This window comes from Eriocheir sinensis, chromosome 54 (genome assembly GCF_024679095.1).
Source record: "Eriocheir sinensis breed Jianghai 21 chromosome 54, ASM2467909v1, whole genome shotgun sequence".
NCBI classification, from domain to species: Eukaryota; Metazoa; Arthropoda; class Malacostraca; order Decapoda; family Varunidae; genus Eriocheir; species Eriocheir sinensis.
The window spans coordinates 5,392,601-5,400,100 of NC_066562.1; positions in this window are offsets into that span (position 1 = coordinate 5,392,601).

Here is a 7,500-nt window from a genome sequence, read left to right on the forward strand (position 1 = left end):
TTCCTCCCATTTACTCACTTTCCTCCCATTTCTCCTTTCCTCCCATTTACTCACTTTCCTCCCATTTACTCACTTTCCTTCCATTTACTCACTTTCCCCTCCCATTTACTCACTTTCCCCTCCCATTTACTCACTTTCCCCTTCCATTTACTCACTTTCCCTCCCATTTACTCACTTTCCCTCCCATTTACTCACTTTCCCTTCCATTTACTCACTTTCCCTTCCATTTATTCACTTTCCCTCCCATTTACTCACTTTCCCCTCCCATTTTCTCACTTTCCCAAACCATTTACTAACTTTCCTCCCATTTACTCACTTTCCTCCCATTTACTCACTTTCCCTTCCCTTTACTCACTTTACCCTCCCATTTACTCACTTTCCCCTCTCATTTACTCACTTTCCCTCCCATTTACTCACTTTCCCTTCCCATTTATTCACTTTTCCTCCCATTTACTCACTTTCCCTCCCATTTACTCACTTTCCCTTCCCATTTATTCACTTTCCCTCCCATTTATTCACTTTTCCCTCTCATTTACTCACTTTCCCTTCCATTTACTCACTTTCCCCTCCCATTTACTTACTTTCCCTTCCCATTTACTCACTTTCCCTCCCATTTACTCACTTTCCCTCCCATTTACTCACTTTCCCTCCCATTTACTCACTTTCCCCTTCCATTTACTCACTTTCCCTCCCATTTACTCACTTTCCCCTCCCATTTACTCACTTTCCCTCCCATTTACTCACTTTCCCTTCCATTTACTCACTTTCCCTCCCATTTACTCACTTTCCCCTCCCATTTACTCACTTTCCCCTTCCATTTACTCACTTTCCCCTCCCATTTACTCACTTTCCCCTCCCATTTACTCACTTTCCCTCCCATTTACTCACTTTCCCTTCCCATTTATTCACTTTTCCTCCCATTTACTCACTTTCCCCTCCCATTTACTCACTTTCCCTTCCATTTACTCACTTTCCCCTCCCATTTACTCACTTTCCCCTCCCATTTACTCACTTTCCCTCCCATTTACTCACTTTCCCCTCCCATTTACTCACTTTCCCTCCCATTTACTCACTTTCCCTCCCTCCATTTACTCACTTTTCCCCTTCTTCTTCCTTTTCCTTCCATTTACTTTTCTTCCCTCTTTCCATTTACTCACTTCCCTTTCCTTTCACTTTCCTCCATTTACTCACTTTCCCTTCATTTACTCACTTTCCCCTCCATTCATAATTTCCTCCCATTTACTCCTTTCCCTCTTTTCCTTTTCTTCTTCTTCTTCTTCTTACTCTCTTCTTCTTTTCCTCCTCTTCCTCCTCCTCCTCCTCATTTACTCTTCCCTATTACTCCTTTCCTCCCATTTACTTTTTTCTTCTTCTTCTTCTTCTTCTTCTTCTTCTTCTTCTTTTCCTCCTCTTCCTCCTCCTTATCATTATCTTTTATCTTCTCCTTCTTCTTCTTCTTTCTCCTCCTCTTCCTCCTCCTTATCATTATCTTTCATCTCTTTCCTCCTTTTGCTTTCTCTATAGTCCTCCTTTTTGCATTCCTTATATTGTTTTTCCTTTCTCTTCCCCTCTTTTCCTCTTTCCCCTTTCTTCTTTTTATCTTCCTTTTGCATTCCTTATATTGTTTTCCCTTTCTCTTCCCCTCTTTTCCTCTTTCCCCTTTCTTCTTTTTATCTTCCTTTTGCATTCCTTATATTGTTCTCCCTTCCTCTTCCCCTCTTTTCCTCTCTTCCCCCTTCTTCTTTGTTTTTCTTCCTTTTGTTTTCTTTTTTATTGTTTTCCCTTTCTCTTCCCCTCTTTTTCACTCTTTCCCCTTTCTTCTTTTACCTTTTTCTTCATTTTTGCTTTCTTCATAATGTTTTCCCTTCCTCTTCCCCTCTTTTCCTCTCTTCTTCTTCTTCTTCTTCACCCTCTTCTTCTTTTGCCCTCCTCTTCCTCCTCCTCCTCCTCTGTTTACTCTGCCTCCTATTCTTCTATTTTTCTTTTTCTTCTTCTTCTTCTTCTTCTTCTTCTTCTTCTTCTTCTTTTCCTCCTCTTCCTCCTCCTTATCATTATCTTTTATCTCTTTCCTCCTTTTGCTTTCTCTATAGTCCTCCCTTTCTCTTTCCTTGTTTTCTACTATGGCATTTAACTGCTCAACGCATTCTTTCTTTTATTTCTATCCTTTCGGTTCTAAACTTTCTATTCTTTCGGCAACAAACCTCATCTCGGTCCTAGAATCATACTTTTTTTCCTATTCTTTTTTACCTTATTTTCTTTTCTTTTGTTATTCTCTGTAGTTTTCCAATATATGTTTTCCACTTTTCCTTTCATTTCTTAATACTTTCTAACTCATTCGGGGACAAACCAACTCGGCCCCAGATTCATACTTTTTTTTATTTTCCTACATACCTTCCTTTCTGCTCTTTTGTTATTCTGTTGTTTTCCAATATATAATTTACACTTTTCCATTCATTTCTTCACACTTAACTTTTTCGGCAATAAACTTCAATTCGGTCCAAGAATCATACTTTTTTCCCCTTGTCTTTTTACCTTCCTTTCTATCACTTTGTTATTGTCTGTAGTTTTCCAATATATATTTTCCACTTTTCCATTCATTTCTTAACACTTAACTTTTTCGGCAACAAAGTTCAATTCGGTCCTAGAATCATACTTTTGTCCTTATCCTTTTACTTTCCTTTCTATTCTATTGTTATTCTCTATAGTTTTCCAATATATATTTTCCACTTTTCCATTCATTTCTTAACACTTAACTTTTTCGGCAACAAAGTTCAATTCGGTCCTAGAATCATACTTTTGTCCTTATCCTTTCACTTTCCTTTCTATTCTTTTGTTATTCTCTATAGTTTTCCAATATATATTTCCCACTTTTCCATTCATTTCTTTACACTTATTAACTCACTCGGCCACAAACCAACTCGGCCCTAGAATCATACTTTTTTTCCTTTCTTTTTTTTACCTTTCTATCCTCTTGCTATCGCCTCCACTTTTCCTATATTTTCCACTTTTCATTTAATTTCTTAACACTTAACTATTTCGGCAACAAACTTCAACTCGGCCCCAGCATCATACTTTTTCCTATTCTTTTTTCCTTGTCTTCGTTCGGTACATTTCCACGCTGTATTAGGCCGCGTTTTCGGCTACAGCGGACGGCTCGGCTCCGGGTTAGGCTGAATTCAGGCTAAGTTCGGTTCGGCTACATTTGCCAGCGTCAAATATTTGCCTTAAAGCCGAAACGTCCCTTTGCCGGAGTCTCCAGCTCACCCGCCCTCCTCCTCCTCCTCTTCGGCTCTTCTTCCTCCTCATCATCATCATCTTCCTCCTCCTCCTCTTCTTTATTTCCCTCCTCCTCCTTCCTTTCTTCTTTTACTTTTCTTCCTCCTCTGCCTCCTCCTCCTCTTCTTCCTCCTCATCATCATCTCCCTCCTCCTCCTCTTTCTCTTTTTCCTCCACCTCTTCTTTTTTTCCCTCCTCCTCCTTCCTTTCTTTTCCTTTTCTTCTTCCTCCTCCTTCTCCTCCTCCTCCTCCTGATAGTATTTGTGGTGGTAGTAATAGCTGTAATAGTGGTTGTAGGAGGAGGAGGAGGAAGAGGAAGAGAAGGAAGAATGATATTGCAGTTTTAACTCATTATTATTATTATTATTATTATTATTATTATTATTATTATTATTATTATTATTATTATTACTAACGTCTTTTCTTTTTCCATTTCAGGTGAGTTCGTGGAAGTAGCTGTCGGTATGTTATTAGAGAGCAGGAAGGGCGAGTTGTTGTTGTTTTTGTTATTATTATTATTATTATTATTATTATTATTATTATTATTATTATTATTATTATTGTTATTATTTTTATTTTTATTTACAGCATCGTCATTATCATTGGTGTTTTAGCTGATATGATATACGAACGTGTGTGTGTGTGCGTGTGTGTGTGTGTGTGTGTGTGTGTGTGTGTGTGTGTGTGTGTGTGTGTGTGTGTGTGTGTGTTATGGAAAAAAAAACTCATAAATAATCGAAGCAAACAAAGAAATAGCAGACACAAAACCACACACACACACACACACACACACACACACACACACACACATAGGTGAGAGGTGTACACGGGACAGGTGTACATAGATCATTAACCTTCCCGAGGGAGGAGGGGGAGGAGGAGGAGGAGAAGGAGGAGGAGGAAATACAGAGAGGATGTAAGGAATGGGAAGGAGGACGGACAGAGAGAGAGAGAGAGAGAGAGGATGTAAGGAACGGAAAAGAGGAGGAGGAAGAGGAGGAAAAGGAGGAATAACATGAGAGAGGAAAGAGAAAGGAAATGATTAGGTGGAGGAGGAGGAATAGGAGGGGGGATAAAGATAGAGAGAAGATGGGGAGGAGGAGAAGGAAGAAGGACGTGGAGAGGTCAGGAAGGAACGACCAGGAGGAGGAGGAGGAGGAGGAGGAGGAGAGAGGAACATTAAGAAGAGGAGGAAGTAGAAAAGGAACTGGAGGAGGAGGAGGAGATGGAGGAGGAGGAATAAAGCATTTAGACATGTTGAAAGAGGAATTAGAACCGCAGAAGAAGAAGAGGAAGAAGAAGAAGAAGAAGAAGAAGAAGAAGAAGAAGAAGAAAAAGAACAGAAAATAATATTGATACATAGACAAGTAAAGATAATTAGATAGAGAGAGAGAGAGAGAGATAGATAGACAAAGGTTGATAAATAAAATGAAAGAAAGAAAGAGAAAAAGGAAAAAACTGGAGAGAAAAGTAACAAAGAAAGAAAGAAAGAAAAGAAAAGGAACAAAAGAGAGAGAGAGAGAAAAAAGTTACTCAAATAATCAGAGAGAGAGAGAGAGAGAGACGCGGGAACGAAATAAAAAGAAAAGTGAGACGGGAAAAATGCGAGACGGAAAAAGGAAAAAGAAGAGAGAAAGAAAAGGGGAAGTGATAAAGATAATAATAGGAAGAGCGGATGAAATAATAATGCAAAAAAGAGGAGGAGGAGGAGGAGGAGGAGGAGATAAAGAAGAGGAAAAAGAAGGGCAGGGAACAAGAAAATGGGAAAAGAGGAGGAAGAAGAAGAAAAGAAGGAAGGAAATGAAGAAAGAATACCTGGAAAATGAACGAGGAAAAGGAGGAAAAGAAAGAAAAAAAGAGGAAAAAGGAGAAAGAGCAAGTGAATGGGAAAGGAGGAGGAAGAAGAAGAAAGGAAGGAAGGAAATGAAGAAAGAATACCTGGAAAATGAACGAGGAAAAGGAGGAAAAGGAAGAAGAAGGAAGAGGAAAAAGGAGAAAGATGAAGTGAATTTTTAAAGAAGAGAAAGAAGGAGGAAGAAGAAAGGAAGGAAGGGAAGAAAGAACACCTAGAAAATAAAAGAGGAAAATTAAAAAAAAAGAGGAAAAAAGAACAAGCAAGTGAATTTTTAAAGAAGAGGAAGAAGGAGGAAAAAGAAAGGAAGAAAGAAAGGGAAGAAATAAGAAAAAGAAGGAAAAGTTTATATTGAAAGACTTAAGAGGAAAAGGAGAAGGAGGAGGAGGAGGAGGTAGAAGATGAAGAAAATGAGGAAGAAGAAATATAAATAAACTGAAAGAGAAAGAGGAAGAGGAGGATGAAGTAAAGGAGTAAAAATAACATATAAAAAAGAAAGAGTTAAAGAAAGAGGAGGAGGAGGAGGAAACAGAGTAAATAGAAGGAAGAAGAGGAGGAGGAGGAAAAAGAATAAAGAGGAGAGGGAAGAAGAGGAGGAGGAGGAGGCAGGGGAGAGGGTAGTATTGGAAGAGGGAAGAAGGAGAGGTGGAGGAGGAGGAGGAGGAAGACGAGTATTTGAGAGAGAGAGAGAGAGAGAGACTCGCTACCGCTAGTCACGCTTCGCTGCTCCTCCCTAAGGCTCCTCCTCCTCCTCCTCCTCCTCCTCCTCCTCCTCCTCCTTTATTCTTCATCTCGTGATTTTCTCTTTTCCCGCTTTTTCCTTCTACATTTTTATTCCGGGTCAATTTTGTTCTTCGTTTTACGCGAGAGAGAGAGAGGTCTTAGTATTAGTTTGTCAAAGCTAGATTTAATTTGCTCTCTTGTTGTTGTTGTTGTTTACGAGTATATATTGTTTTTGTTATTGTTTATATTTGTTTTTTTCCTGTCTAATACAATCACTAGAACCTACTACTACCACTACTACTACTACTACCACTATTACTACTTCTACTACTACCACCACTACTACCACTACTACTACTACTATTACTTTAGCTGTGGCATAAATTAGTAGAAGTAGTAGTAATAGTGTTTCTGTATGTATATGTGTGTGTGTGTGTGTGTGTGTGTGTGTGTGTGTGTGTGTGTGTGTTAGAAAAGTCATATATGGCACACAGGACAAAAAAAAACAAAAGGATTTATTTTTCGTCCAAATTTTGACATACTTTTTATTTTGCTTGTATATATATTTATTTATTTATTTATTTATTTATTTATTTATACATTCATTCATTTATTCAGATTTATGACGACACACTGCAACATTAAATAATATACGTGTGTGTGTGTGTGTGTGTGTGTGTGTGTGTGTGTGTGTGTGTGTGTGTGTGTTCATCAGGAAACAAAAAAAAAAACATTTATTCATTCTGTTATTGGATTAATTTTTGGGTGTGAGTTTGCATATTTTTTTATTTTTTCACCTTTTTGTTTGTTTGTTTTTTGTTAATTCATTTTATGGTGTGGCTTAATTTCCTGTTTGTCTGTGAGTGTTCCGTGCTGTGGCTGTTTGTGTTGTTGTCGTTGTTGCTGCTTATGTTGTTACTACTATTACTACTATTGTCATTTTTACCACCACCACCACTACTGCTATTGCTTCTACTACTACTACTACTACTACTTTCTTTTCTTCTTTTTCTTCTTCTACTACTACTACTACTACTACTACTACTACTACTACTACTACTACTACTACTACTACTACTACCACCTCTACCAAAGACCTTATAAACCTCTCCTAACCTAACCATTTATACTACAACTACTACTACTACTACTACTACTACTACTACCACCTCTACCAAAGACTTATAAATCTATCCTAACCTAACTTAACCTAACCTAACCATTTATAATAATAATAATAATAATAATAATAATAATAATAATAATAATATTACTACTGCCACTTATAATCATCATCTTCATCCAATATTGTCCACTGCATAACAAAGCCCTTTCCCAACGTCCTCCACCTCTCTGTCTGGTGTTAGTGTACTTCATCCTGCTCCGACAAATGCTCCATCTCTCCCCCTGGTCCTCTGTCTGTCCTGTCGTCTGGTGTTAGTGTACTTCATCCTGCTCCGACAAATGCTCCATCTCTCCCCCTGGTCCTCTGTCTGTCCTGTCGTCTGGTGTTAGTGTACTTCATCCTGCTCCGACAAATGCTCCATCTCTCCACCTTGTCCTCTGTCTGTCCTCTCACAGTCCCTGGGTTACCGCTATGGTACTTTGGTTGTCCGTCTGGTATCAGTTCGACACATAATAAAATCGTT